Source organism: Sinohyriopsis cumingii, chromosome 3, assembly GCF_028554795.1.
Source record: "Sinohyriopsis cumingii isolate HCF-2022 chromosome 3, ASM2855479v2, whole genome shotgun sequence".
Lineage (NCBI taxonomy): Eukaryota > Metazoa > Mollusca > Bivalvia > Unionida > Unionidae > Sinohyriopsis > Sinohyriopsis cumingii.
The window spans coordinates 41,704,362-41,719,935 of record NC_142963.1 but is presented as its reverse complement, the minus strand read 5'-3'; the positions used below and the strand labels follow the sequence as shown (position 1 = coordinate 41,719,935).

Below are 15,574 nucleotides of genomic sequence, written 5' to 3'. Positions count from 1 at the left end.
TCAAAATATTATCTACAATAAATTTTCATTAAATCCAAAAAGAAATATTGTAAACCTAACCCTTTCTAGTGTACCGGTACTTCCAATTTCCAAAGGTGAATTTCATCATCAAATATCTTCCAATTTATTTCTAAAAGTTCTATTCCAGAGTAATGATGCAAGAATTCATCTCTTAAAATATACTTCTTACTTATATAAATGTAAGCAAAATTTTAGTCAGGTAAAAAAAACTGGCTATCACATATCCAATAATAATGACGCTGAATAGTCTTTACAAAGCTGCACTTGGCACTGGTCAGTAATTCCGCTAAACACTTTCTGAAAGACAATCTCTTTTTCTATCTTTAAAGCAGTAAAAGATAAGTTCATGGCCCATGGCATGAGGAAAATCAAGGTACACACAAGGTCAATATTTTCAAAACTTAAAGTTGTTTCTGTCCACAAAGTGCTTCTGAAGTAACTGATTCTCAGAACAAAAATTACAAAGTTTCCAAATCTGAGGAAATACTTCTAAATCTAAACTTTCTCCCACTGGACAAATACACACTGTTATAGAGTACTGTCTTTCAAGATGACCATGTAACAAACCTGGATATTAAATTATCAAACAAAAGTCCCTCAAAGGAAATGATGGGCAAAAAGAATTTCCAGGAAATCAAGATAAGACCATTTCATCTTTTTAACTATCAAGTGTTAAAACCATCTCTCATATTCTTCAGCAATATCAAGATTTTCAAATTAGCTGCTGTGGTACACATACTAACTCTCAGCTTGGCACTTTTTTTATTTTTATTAAGGACAAAGTTGACATCATTGAAAGTTTTTTGGTGAAAATACAAATTGTCTTAATGATCATTGATTCTGGGGGAATAACGACATCAATATTTTTAAAACTGTCGTCATGACAGGAATATTGGATGTACAACTGTCACGTTTTTCATTTAGAACAAGTAGATATAAAAGAAGCATATTGATGAAAACCCCATGTTGATTTAGCCATATTTTCAAGATATGACTTTCCACTCAGGAGTAGCACAAACAAGATTTACAAAATGACTGCTGTGCTGGCCATATTGGATGACAGATTGGCAACATTTTCATTTAAGACCAACTAGATTATCATATGAAGGCTTCTGATGAAAACCTCATGTCAATAAGACTTTCAGTTCAAGCAGAGTTGTGATAAAAAATTTCACAATGGCTGCCTTGGTTGGGAGAAGTGATCAGATTTTCAAGATGGCTATCATGGTGGTTAAACTGGTTGTCAGGTCAGCACCATTTTCATTTTGGACCAAAATGACATCCTATCAAGTCCCACAGTGTAAACCCCAAGTTAATATTCAAGTCTATTAGGAGTAGCAACAATAACATGATTTTCAAGATGGTTATATTCAATATACCATGGAATCCACCACACCTTGGAATGAATGTGTGCAAAGTTTCATGGTAACACTTCCTCCTGCTTAGGAGGATAGCGATAATAAGCTTGTACTCACACATGACAATGGACAATGTATAGAAGGACAAGACAAGTTGAAACTACAAAAAGCACACTCAGATCTGCCATCACATAATGGGCTGGCCAATCTTGTTCTGTGCAGTTTGTTAGAAAAAAAATTAGTAGCACAAAAAACAACAGACCCTAATCTGCAGGCATATTATGATATGGCAGGTTCTTTTTAATTGAGCTGACTTTTAACTGAGTATATGCAGTAAGATGTCTATGACCAGATAAGCTAAAACATAATTAACAATAAAATGAACCTTATGTTAAAGGTATTATAGGTGAGGAGGAAGGAGGCTACTTACCTTGATACTGCTAACTCATTACATTTATACAGAATTCTAATAATAGTATTTCATTCAAAAGAGTATATTTCATTCATTCAACTAGCCAGTGGAATATCCCAGAATAATGCTACATATACTGATCAAATAAATGCATCTTTGCATACTGGAAACTCATATATGATACATGTACTATCATAGTGCACACAGTACAGTTTCAAAGACTTTTATCTCCACTAGGTAGATAATAAAACAGTAAAACCATCACACCCTTACTAAGAATATTCACAGTAAAGAAATACAATACCCTTACCCTCATACATATAAGCCATATCCTACTTAATGGTTCACCGGTTCAAAAAATATTCACAATATAACCTGATGCTAAGTTTTTATACAAAACCAGCCACACATTTTCATTCATAAAACTGCTTAAAGTTACAAGTGAAATGATACACTGTTCACCCTGATAAAAATGTTAACAGAGCAAGAAACATTTACAACCAACCCAACTTATACACATCAGTTATGAATAACAGTGTGAATATGTGAGATTGGTGGATCATGGTACATGTGTAATTATATTTTGCTCCAAAGAAATAGAATGAGTGTCAAAAACTTAAAGCCATACGATTTTGATTGTTTAAATAAACATGTCTGCCACCCTCTTCCACATCATGACAATTAATATACCATATTTGATGTGTAATTCACACTGTACACTTATAACAAAATTTGGGGGGGGAGTGACATTTAGAACAAGTGTCTATTTGTGATGCCATATGAACACAACTAACGGTGTGATTCAGCAGCTGCTCACTTTCAACAAGGCAGATAGACAAATGTGTGCTCAGTGAAGGATATTTTGGGGAGTTGTGATTGCAAAGAGGGACCTACACTTATTAAGGCATGTACTGATATTTTGGAAAATACATGTACGGTAATTCCATGACAATGGTTCTTGAAAGATAGAAGGGAAAGCCATACTAGATGAGTTAAATTAAAAAAAAGTTTGAAGAGTACAACAAAGAAAGTCCTTGAATCTTAATGTCAAAGATCAATATATTATACATTGAAGGGGAAGTCGTTATATCTAGTAAGGTCCAATGTGCACTCACTGCACACAGAATGCCAACCAGTAACCCTGAAACTTTGATAAAGTTCATGAAAAGTTAGACAGGTCATGTGACCCCTATAAGGCATTTGCTTATAAAATTCCATCCAGTTTCATAAGAATATATTTGAAAATATCCTGTTTACATGATTATGCTCTTTACTGTTTGCAAGCTTCACTAAAAGCAAAAAGTATCCCTCTATGACCTTAAAATGAAATCACATTCACAACTAACTAATCCCATCTTGGAACCTGCTCAGCACATATAAATATCCAGTTGGGACTGGTTTGGTCCTCTGGCTTCTAAGATATCTTGATTACAAGCTCAAGATTGAGTCCACCATACCCTCCCCCAACCGCAGAAAGTGTCACTCTTTGACCCTAAATGGTGGTTCTAGGTTAACAAAGCTAAACATATCTTGAAACCCACCCAGAGCATCTAAATATCCAATATGATTTGGTTTGGCTCAATAATATTTTTAATTATTTTGCTCACAAGGTATGTGTGATGGACAGCCAAACACATAGACAATATAAACCAAATATGTCCATAGTAACCCTATCTATTCATAATACAAATCCTAACAGTGTCACTATTGCTGACGCAGTGTGAATACTGCAATGGAATAACTCAAGAATAATGATCCTTTCTTTACAACAGATATTCATAGCAGTCAAGCGGAGTGATGTTCTTTATTCAAGTTCAAAGATGATCATGACATCACTAACTGTATTGGTTTCTGCAAATACGTGAATACTAATTAGGCCAATTTATAAAGGAGATGCCACTTTGGTTTTCTTAATCAATATGAGGATCTGCTGTAGTCCTGAGACTGACCATGCTCGTTCTTCTACACTGCCTCTGCAGTTCTCTTCCAGTCTGTAGCTTCAGTATTTATGAGACTGCACCAGTCCATATGTGCAACACTTTCTGAAGACTCTTTAAAGTGTTTCTTCTTACTACTGTTATGTACATTTAATCTGTATTGCATGCTATGATCTTTGTCCATAATTGAGGATACAGTTTATGCATGCACCTGTTCTTTGTCATGTTTGTAAGTTATAAATAAATTGAATAAAATAAGTCATTTAACTGATATCTGATATCTGAGTTCAAGGTCTAGCCTTATTTAAAAACTTTGAACATTTAAGTTCAGCTGGTGGAATCATATACTGTTGTGTTCTGATATAATTTGAGGGGAATCATTTATTTAAATTATTTATTGGAATCACAAAGAGCTCATTTACTTTTTTTGGACTCAAATACTGTAATGGAATTATTCTGAATTCATTCAAAAACATTTTGGATTATATCAATTGGATACATCAAGATTGTTTGTACATCAACCTATTCAAGACTGTTGGCACATTGTCACATTCAATATTGGAATTTATTTGGAATTCCTGTTAAATTTTCACTTTATAACTTAGAGAAATACATTATTTGCTAATTTTATTAAACTTGCTAGTTTCACTTCTTTCTGTTACTGCAAGAGAAGATATTCTTTGGTAGTGGCGCTTCTGACATCTTAGTGACATGGCCTGCCCATCCAAACTGTGGTTTCGTCAACAGATGCTTGGAATACCTATGGACCTGCTACCTGGATGTTAAATCTGACCAGTTCTCTACCAACCAGAACTGTTCTTCTCTTTGGTCTGTCTGATGTATTGTCTGTTAGTGTGCATTCATGCCAGGTAAGTGTTTAGGCTACATATTTCTTTAATGGTTTCTTAATCACTGGACCAAATTCAAATTCAAAAGCTCTCTCTAACCATTTCTGCCTCTGCCTATATATCAACCTAGTGGACTCCACAAGAGACATCCTGATATATTTCTGTAACTGGCTTGATTGTTTCTGGTACACATATGTGTTTCCTGCATTAAACTAAACATTTGATATCTCACTAATGAGTTGTCTAGAAGCTGATTTGAAAACATATAAATGATTATAATATATCTGATCAGACTCACACTCACTTTCAACCTCTCCCTCAAAATATACATGTTAAATAAAGGTAGTTTATGTGTAAGGGCTGGCAAAGATTGTTAGAGTTCAAGTATAAAATATATATTTCTTTTAAATCTATACATAAGATACTGTTGCCAATTTGAGAAACTGAATCTACTATCTTGTCTCCAATATCATCAGCATTTTCAAAATCTAAAACTAATTACACTGGACAACAAATTTTTACAAAAGTCATGTTACTGAAATAAAATTAGTCAATTCTTATCAATTTTTATGTGCTGAACACGAATATGACAGTCAAATTGCAAAATTGGCTCTAGTTTTTTTGTAATCTGCAAGAAATTAATGTTTACATAACGAAATGCATTCCAATAGTAAAAGGTCAACTGTAATAGCCTACCTATAAAAAATCAAGTCATTGACTACATCTTAGATTTCTTCGCCTGTCTCTTGTACAGCTGTTCGGGAGCATCTCTGAGGAGTGTCCAGCAGTAGTCAGCCAGCATTGTAGTGGACCATTTTCCCTGGTATCTTTGTTCCATTGTTGCGATATCTTGATGAAAACGTTCGCCGTGTTCATCACTAACAATACCACAGTTGCTAGGAAAGAAATCCAAATGGGAATGAAGGAAGTGAATCTTTAGAGACATATTGCAGCCAAGTTTCTTATACTTCATCAACATGTCTTCTACTAGTTCCTTATAGTTTTCTGCCCTAACATTTCCGAGGAAGTTTGTAGAAACTAGGCGAAAAGCATTCCATGCTTGTTTCGCGTCACCTTCCAGCAAGTTGTTGAACCGGTCGTCTTTGAAAAGCTCTCGAATCTGAGGACCCACAAAAACTCCCTCTTTAATCTTTGCTTCGCTGAGTCGAGGGAATTTTTCATGCAGGTATCGGAATGCTGGCAAAGTCCGGTCAATGGCTTTCACGAAGTTCTTCTTCATACCTAGTTTGATGTGAAGGGGTGGTAGCAAGATTTTCTGAGCCTCAACCAGAGCTGGGTGTTGGATATTCTTCTCTCCAATGGCTACATTCTGCCTGTGAGTCCATTCCTTCCTCATGTAGTGCATTTCCCTTGCTCGGCTATCCCACTCGCATAAGAAACACATGTATTTTGTATATCCTTGCTGCAGTCCCATTAAAAGGGCAACTACCTTCAAATCACCACAGAGGTGCCAGCTGTACTTGTTATACTCAATGGAATTCAGTAGCTGCCTTAAGTTATCGTATGTCTCTTTCATGTGGACAGCATACGCTACTGGAATAGATGGAAGAATGTTTCCATTGTGCAAAAGCACAGCCTTGAGACTCAGTTTCGAAGAGTCCACGAATAGTCTCCATTCTTGTGGGTCATGAGTGATTTTTAAAGCATTCATGAGGCCCTCAATATCGGAACAGAATATCAGATTACTTTCCTTTCTGAAGAAAGGCTCCAATTGCTGGTGGCGCTTTCGATATGCAGTAATTGTGACATCTTCTTCTAGAAGATTCCATTGTTGGAGTCTTGATCCTAGCAATTCTGCCTTGTTCTTTGATAAGTCCAAATCACGAATCAGGTCATTTAGTTCTTCCTGTGTTATTCTGTGTGGGGTTGATGATGCACCACAGTGAAAATCTGGATCACTGCATGCTGATGGACCAGGAGAAGAACAGGTCGACTCACCTTTGTCTTCGTCAGATGAATCAAGAGAATATTCTGCTGGAGGTTCTGGAATAGGAAGTCCCTCACCATGTGGAACTGGTCTCAATGCAGACGGAATGTTTGGGTAGACTATTCTCGACTTCTTTCGCTTCGTTATTCCGCCGGAAAGAGGAGGAACCAAGCAGAAGTAACAGTCATTTAGGTGGTTGCTTGGCTCTCTCCACACCATTGGGACTGCAAACGGCATTGATGACCTTTTGCAATTCAACCACTGTGAAAGCTGTGTTGTACATGTAGCACAGCATATATGCGGAGCCCAAGGCTTGTCTTGGTCACCAACCTTGCATCCGAAGTAAAGATGATATGCCTTCTTCACTTGAGAATTGATACTTTTCTTCTGGTTGGCAAATGTCACTTCCCCACAAATATAGCAAAAATTGTCCGCGGTATTAACACACTTTCGAGGCATTACTGTTCTTTATTGTACGTAAATGGATAAAATAATAAGTTTTATGTAACAGTAGCTTGAACTGTCTCGCACAACGTCTAAAATATTTTAAATGCTGAACCTATCTGATTGGGCTTTATATAGTACACTGCTTACGTCAGCTTAAGCAGCCGCCTGGCATTAGTATAATAGGCCTACACATGTATAGTACACTGCTGACGTCAACTTACTTCAGCAGCCGCATGGCATTAGTATTGCATTGCATCAGAAAATGATGCAATCAACTGTGGATGATGTGAGCATGATGGTATTATGCAATGTTACATCATTATTCCGGATGTTGCTGCAGTCCTACTGGAGAAATTTACACAGTGAAACATAGAAAATGAGGTATATGAATATCTTCAAAACGAGAGCCAATACAAATTTTTCACGGTTATATTCATGTTCGGCACACCAAAATACTACAGATTAGGGCCTTTTCAAGTCAGTAATGATTTCACTGTTGACCAGTGTTATAAGTCCTGTAAATAATTATTTAATTAATTTGCATCAACACAAATGCCTCTTGTTCTCACTACATAGACCATAGAGCTAGACCTGTTAAACTAAATGATTTATGTCCATAATGACATGGACATGGGGTGAGTGTGCTGTAAAGATTCTTCTTGTATTGTCTTGGATTGCAGAAGCAGACCATTTCCTGAAATGTGGATTCTATTCAACACAACTATGTACAAGACTAAAAACCTGGAAAACAGTTAAATCATATCAAAACAATTATAACAATGGTGAGTTGCGTCAACTTTGTCTTCTTGTTAGGTTTTCAACCAGTAAGGAGGGATCCCTGTCAGTCATGGTATGCTGACCAGGGTTACGGTGAAGCAGGCAATATTTAGAGCACCTTTTCAAGCCCCTTCCTCCTGTTTCAGAGAAGAGCAATGTGATCCAAAAAAGGGTTGCTCACGCAGGGTCCAGCCAAGTTCAATTGCTACTTAAGTCCAGTGAAAAGTAACCCTATGCAATGATCCACTCATCTACAGGTCTGCAGCTACAGTCCCAAGTGTACCACCACCTGCTGCTTTGACTCTCACCCATCAACTTGATGATATCTGATGGAAAGAGGGGAATAATGTCACGACTTCTGCATGGATTGGATTTCTTTTTTGTCTGACCGACTGTGACCCTGACCTTTTTATCTTTCGATCCAAAAGTCAATAGTGTCTGATCTAAACTCAAGCCATTTACAAAGTTTGGGGTCAATGTATTTGTTATAAATGTCACAATATTGTATGGAAACAGTTTTCCTTGCTTTAGTCCACATGACCATTGACCTTTTGAGTTCAAAATGGATAGGTTTCTTCCCTGACCCAAAATGCAGGCAAATTACAAAGTTTGATAATGGTAGATGGTGGAGAACTAAAGTTATTATGTATGCAGATATTAAATTTCTGGGAAGGAAGGCAAAGAGTACAATAATGTTTAAAACAAATGGTCAGATGGGGAAATAAGTACTTTGTTTGGCAATCAGAAACAAGGATGGTCAGCCAATTGGAAACACATTTTTTGTTTGGCTTTATATGCAAAACAAGGTGTGTACATGTAAATGTTTGCCTACCTAATGTGGACCCATTAGCATACCTTTGACTAATCTGGACATTAAATAAATATACACAATTAAATTTCAGACCTGGGTCAAGAGATCGATTTGATAATGTGCCAACACTGTAAGCACCTGTGCCAGATAAAATGTGGGTGGGGTAGAGATGAGATTTGCTGGACTAACCAGTTGTGACTCTGAATATCAAGATAATGTGAAATTTCCTGACAAGATGCACTTCAAAAGACTCCAAAACCATGTATATTACCATGTTCTCTAGTCTAGGTCTAGACAAAAGGTATTAAAATGATCTAGCCTAAGTCCAACATACAATCAGGCCAAGATTTCACCAAAACAAGTCTGAAAGTCAAGTCCAGACTTGCAACATTTAATTGATCATTTATGATATTAGACTAAAGATTTAGCTAGTCAGATTGCTGGAGTTTAGACTCGAGTTTTAAGTCCAGACCTAAATTCTTTTGGTGATTTCAGACTCAGGCCTGGAAATCATAAACTTGTGAGCCTGGGTAAGAGCTTGAGATTTTGTCTGGACTAATCACAAAAAATATTATATGTGAAAAGTTGTCTCTGAATGGCAGATAGTGTAAGCTCAGAACTGGATAAGCTCCATCAGTGATAAGTTGATTTTAAACTTACATTTAGGTCCAGATTACATTTTTGATGAAGTACAGTACAAAAGATGTACTATTTGTCAACTCTTGGACAGCAGTGATTGTAACAATAAAGATGTATATTTACTCAGTGATGTACATTTAAAAAGGACAGTGCATGTAGATTAAACCCAAGTATTTTACCACCTGGCACTATAATACATTGCCAGTTTTTGATAATACAAATTAATCTTGTCCAAAAAGAACACTCATGGGACCAAAACAAATCTCTTGTGGATAGATGTCTTTTATGTAAAGTCTAAATGTTGTACATAAAATTGAAAGAATGGATTCATAAATATTGTTCTGCGTGAGTAGGTGTATTTTATAAGATCTATGCTATGACATTTACTGTAACCCATATTCCAAGAACTGAAAACCTTTAAAACTGCAATGTGATTAGTTAATGACAAGTGTACTGTGAGTAATTTTAAGACAACTTAAATATAAGCCAGTACCTGGCAATTTTTCATCATATATTTGTATATGAATCATCAATTATAATTCTAAATCTCTGAAGTTCACTTTAAAAAATGTATAGTTCATTACTATATTTATTCCACAGGATCTGAGTCATCCAATTACAGGTAAGATTATTATTTTCTTCCATTCAAAACATATTATTCACAGCCTAAAAGACATTGGCATTTTTCTTTTCAAATCAGAATCACTTAAAGCACTTGTCTGACACAATGATTGTCAATGAGAACTGAAAATTTTCAGTCTCCTTCCTTTCACACTGAATCAATCACAATCACCAACGCTGATCACTATTAATGAAGTAAGAAGTCACACACTTTACTCTTAGCTAATAAAATAAAAATCAGAAAGTGTTCTGAAACAAATTACCAGAGTTCTACAAATTGTGAGGGATGGCACAAAACAGATGCAAAAATTTGCTAATGTAGAGTGTGGACAATTAAAGCTTTACAGAAGAAGTCAAATAAGTGTAACAAATAGATGAATGTACAGTCACTCGGATGATCAACACCATAATATAATATGACACACCTTCTGGCTGCTGATTCAAAAACTGAAACAAGAATGATCAATATCAATTTTATACAAAATTCCATAATACTAGAAAATAAAAACCTAAAACTTGAGTATTCCCAACTAGCTGAGATGCTGGGACCACCACAGAGAGATCCTTTTACCACCAATGCCCAGACAATTTTTGTAAACTCCTGCTACTTTGTTTTCTTAATAATAAATTTTGGTTTCTTCATTACTGAAATTGTCCAACCTTGTCTGAACATTTTCTAAATATAACACAGAAACTGACCAAGTAACTTAAGTGGCTTTAATTATTTATTAAATGTTAGGTCATCCATCTGGCAGCTTGACCTGGATCATTCTGTCAGTCCTCTTAGAAATGGTAATTAATAATAGTTAAATATCATGTCTATCAATACTGCAAGAGTTAGTTCCCTTAGATCTCAAAAACTGTCTACTGTAACAAATTCTCAACATTAGGTAGATTGCAACTGTGCTTTAGCTGTAAATAACTATACAAATTAACTATAAACTAACAAACAAGATTTTTTGCAACATACTGATTGGATACTGGTAGATAAGAGCACATGACTTGTGCACTGGTAAATCTGAAGTCAAAAAGAAAACTTACAAGTACCAGGGCATGCAACAAAAAAAATAAATAATCCTAATCAAAGACATCCATTGTGGTGAAAACCTGTATTTGCATGCCTGGTAAGTTCAAGGCCAAATCACTCTAAACTGGTTTATATAAACCTGTAGACCTAACAAAAACTGACAGAATCACCTAAACCTCAAATAAAATCTTATTTATTTCACAAAAAAGAACTAAAAAAAAAAAGAAAAGGCGTGGGGAGCATCTAAACTGTTAAGCATTGGTAATCAAATTCAAAACTTTTACACAACCTAGTTTCATTTATCTGACATCAGTTTATCAAATTATCAATTTTATATGATGCAACAATTATGGTTCACTAAAAACTTAATTGATAACCATATTTATTCACTTATAAGACAAGTCAAACAACAAATAACAATTGACCTGATCTGCCATAGCATAATGCATCTGCAAACCAGGGTCTATGTTGTCCGTTCTATTGGCTACTCCTAACAAACTGCACAGACCCAAATCAGTCAGCACATAATGCACTGGCAGATATTGGTTTGTGCAGCTTGCAGCTGGACTCAAGCAAGTATAGACAGTAGTTATTGTACAATAGTTCCTCAGTATAAATCCCTTTAGTATGATGTTGCCTCTCTTTTCATGCCTACTCAATATTTTTTCTATAAGAAATTTAATTTACTTAATTGTATTTCTTGACTAATGAAAACAAATTATAATGAGCATTATACATCACTGAATACTCAAAATCTGTATGTATGATTTATTATCATTGTGGCTTCATATTTCAGTATATTGTGACTTCATATCCCGAATGGCTTTTTTATATCTCAGTACAGTATATTGTGGCTCCCTAATTCAGTATATAGTAGCTTTGTATCACTGTATATTGTGGTTCTATATTCAAGTATATTGTGGCTCCCTAACTCTGTATATATAATGGCTTCCCATTTCAGTATATTGTGGTTTCATAGATCAGTATATAGTGTATTCGTATTTCAGTACATATGTAATATACCATTAATTCCAGATCTCAGTGTATTATTACTTCAATGTGTAGGCACCCTATAAGGATTTAAAATATTCTTTTAAACCTTTAGCTGTTATTTTATGTATTTAAACCTTTAGCTGTTATTTTATATAGTTTATAAAAATTTATGACAGCTTTACCTTGTTTCTTTTAGGACTATATGTTTACATTTATTAGGAAGGGTATATCTTCTACTGTAAACAATTTTTTTCTTCACGTTTTATCTCTATACTTTTGGAACTTAACATGTAAACGGTGCTTTGTAGATTCCATTCCATTCTATCAATCCATACATAAATACACTCTGAATGGGGACCATTTATATAGCTTCTTTAAAACAGCACTGGAATACTTGACAAAGAACTAAGTGGTACTATAATTTGGCATTTACAGTGTTTCTGGTCAGACTAAAAAATAGCAGATGATGCATTCAGAGAATGCAGACTGGTATATCAAATTAAGAACCTTTTATGGTCCAAGACCAGATTGGTTCTTGGGGATGCTATAAAACACTAATAAAATTGTCAGACTGACAGAGGGTAATGGTTAACTAAATTTAAATTTAACTTCACTGGGCATCAGATGTATGTATAAACATATTTGTGATTATGCAAGGGTAAAACAAGATCAAGAAAAACTGCTGAGTGCACTGTAACCTACAAGCTCTGCAACAGGATTGCTATACCAAAGTAGCAATGGTTCATTTTTCAACTTTTGCAGTCCTGGGTTTGACACATGTACTTGGCATCATGGCATTATACAAGTGAATATAAAGATATTCCACAAAAGCATTATTCCTTACATTTCTGACTCTCTGACCTAGTCTTACAAACCTAAAATGTGCATTACTTTTAAGGGCTACAGATTCAAGACAATTTTGAACAAAGAAATTAACTTCTGGATTTGCCATACTAAGCAAATTAAAGAGAAGAGGCTGGTTTATGGCACATGACAGCCATTTTAACTGTAGTGGTTATATAAAAAAAACATCAAAACAGGTACATGTAAATACAGCTTTTACAAAATGCTTCTTTTTGATCATGATATGATTGGCTGGTCTAGGTTTTACAAGTGACTAGATACACTAAAAACAAATCGGTAAATCTGATTGTTTGTCTCCTTGATAGTCACAAATTTAAGACAAATCTGGTCAAAATTTGCAGATTATGGCTATATGTTATGTTCTTTAGTTCTACTTTACCTCCAACAAAATTACAGAAATGTTTCAAGATTAACGTTTAAAGCCTTCAATTCTGTGTGTGATTTGGATTTTTAACGTAGCTTTAGCAATTTTTCAGTCATATTGCTACGATGTCTGCAGTGTGGCAGTTTATAGTAATGTCTAGCACTGGGGCATCATGCCACAGACATGTAGCATGATGTCCCACCCAGTCACATTATCCTGACACCAGGCTGACCAGTCCTAACACTAACCTCTTAATGCTGAGTGACAAGCGAGGCAGCTGTTAGTACCTTTTTTTTTAGTCTTTGGTATGACTCGGCCAGGGATCAAACCCACGACCTCCCGCATCCACGGCAGATGCTCGAACCACTAGGCCACCAGAGCAGTTCGCCTTCAATTCTAATCCTAAAAAATTGGGTTTGAAATTGACTTCTTGAAATGAGGCAGACAAGTAAAAATTCAAAATCTACAAAAGCTTCCTAGTGGGGAAACTGACTGACAGCCAAACCATTTTAGAAATGTAACATGGGGGTGAAGTCTGTGGGTCTGATGATGAACCTGACTGCTCATAATCACTAACTTCTCAACTTGGACTCGCCCACATATAAGGATGTTTCTTAATGTTCAGTTAGACAGTTTGATTGTATGACTGTATTTGTGTGAGTATTCTCAAAGTGATCCAGTAGAATAATTATCATTTCAACGGTGCATGAAACTAGAAAGTGTCCCATGGGCAAAGTTTATACTGATCAAATACACCATCATAAAACATGGAGTTTACTCATGGCAGGAACAATATGCTCACCAATTTGGACTAAATGCTTAAACCTCAATTGTTTTGAAAAAATAGACAAATTTTACAAACAGTTTTAGTCAGTTTGTTCACATAATATCAATAAATTATAAATACACTGTTCATCTAGAGCTCTGATGGCATATACATATGACTTGGCATGACAGCTCTGATGTGTCTCGATGCCATATTAAACTTTTTCTTTCCACCAACTTTGAAATAAGCACACACATATATAAGTATATTAAGATTGGTGCTGTTTGGTTTTGTTTTATGTTAATGTAGATCCATATCAGCAATCCAATCATGTGATAGCAGATCTGGATGTATGATATTTCCAACTGACTGCTTGTGGTACATATATGGTCAATATTGTATATACATGAACTCGCTTATAACTGGAGTCAAATTGCAAACAACAAAGATCAGGGTCTATGTCATTTGTTCTAATGAGTACTCCTAACAAACTGCACAGACCCAAAATTATGGCCCCCCCCCCCCGATCTGTGTCTGTGCAGTTTGCAGTTGGACTCTTATAAAAGAGTATCTACAGTACCTAATCCACATCATGTGGAAGACTCCTCTGTAATTTGTAAAGGCTGTAAACTGAGTGACTTGATACTATCAAACCACCTTCATTAACACTATCAACAGAGTACCTAGATTAAATTAAAATTGTGTGATTATACTCATGTCAGTCATCCAATTAGTTCAGTTGATGGCTAATAACACAAAATGATTGAAGTTGCTGGATAATAATTGCTGTTTTGTATATATTGGGAGTAAATTTATTCATCAAATTTAGCAAGCTTTACTCAACATTGCCATGTTGTTGCCTGGTCATCAAAGCACTTCAATGCAGGAAGTTTCAAATTTACTATACCACCTTCACTTGAAAATATCTAAAAAACATAACTGTGGAGTTGTAAACCAGTCAAAACTATACTGATAATATTGATCTTACAGTGAATGGAAGTCATTCAAAGCCACCAGGACACATGGTTGGAGTAAGCAAATAACTACAATGTACATAATGATTTCTAATAACATAATGTTCACTGTTCATGCTCTAAAAGTTGAAATACACCACCGGCCCTGGTAAGGTTCAAGAAATAATTCACTACACTGTATTTGAAACAAACTATTTCAAAATTCAAAAGCCACTATAGCTTAGTACCAGACATAGCAGGTCAGACACTGTACTGCATCCCTGGGCAAGGATTCCCTCAGCATGTTATGGCCCTTCATGTGTTTATGTGCCAGTGGACACCAAACAAAGTCCAATACTGAAAGAGCACTTGAAATACTGGGATGAGAATAAACTACTCATAACTAGTTTTTAATCATTTTAAGCTCAAAATGAGTCTTAAAAATAGCAAAGAATACAAGTATACACATTTCTCCTATTCTCACAGGTACCCTATTCCCAACATATTTCCCATGTAGCTCCTGCTCATCCTTTGGTTACTGACCTTGTAAAATCAATAACCAGGATGTATACAGAGCATTTACAAAGCAATTTCTCAAATTCTGCAAGTTAATAAGGGCTATTATAAAACTATTAATGCAAACTATCAGAAAATATTGCGCTCATCATTTGTGTTCTTCATAAATAACATGATTTGTCCATATTCAGGGGGTCCTGGGTGGCAGTGTGATCTAAGGTGCTTGCCATTACAGACCACTCACATATCTCTCCCTAGTCCATGCAAGTTTG

General features: G+C 35.5%; 1 protein-coding gene across 1 annotated transcript in view; it reads right to left on the bottom strand.

Moving 5' to 3' along the window:
• Positions 1-15,574, bottom strand: part of LOC149802752 (disks large homolog 5-like) — a 198,877-nt gene that overhangs the window by 157,169 nt on the left and 26,134 nt on the right. The window lies entirely within an intron of this gene.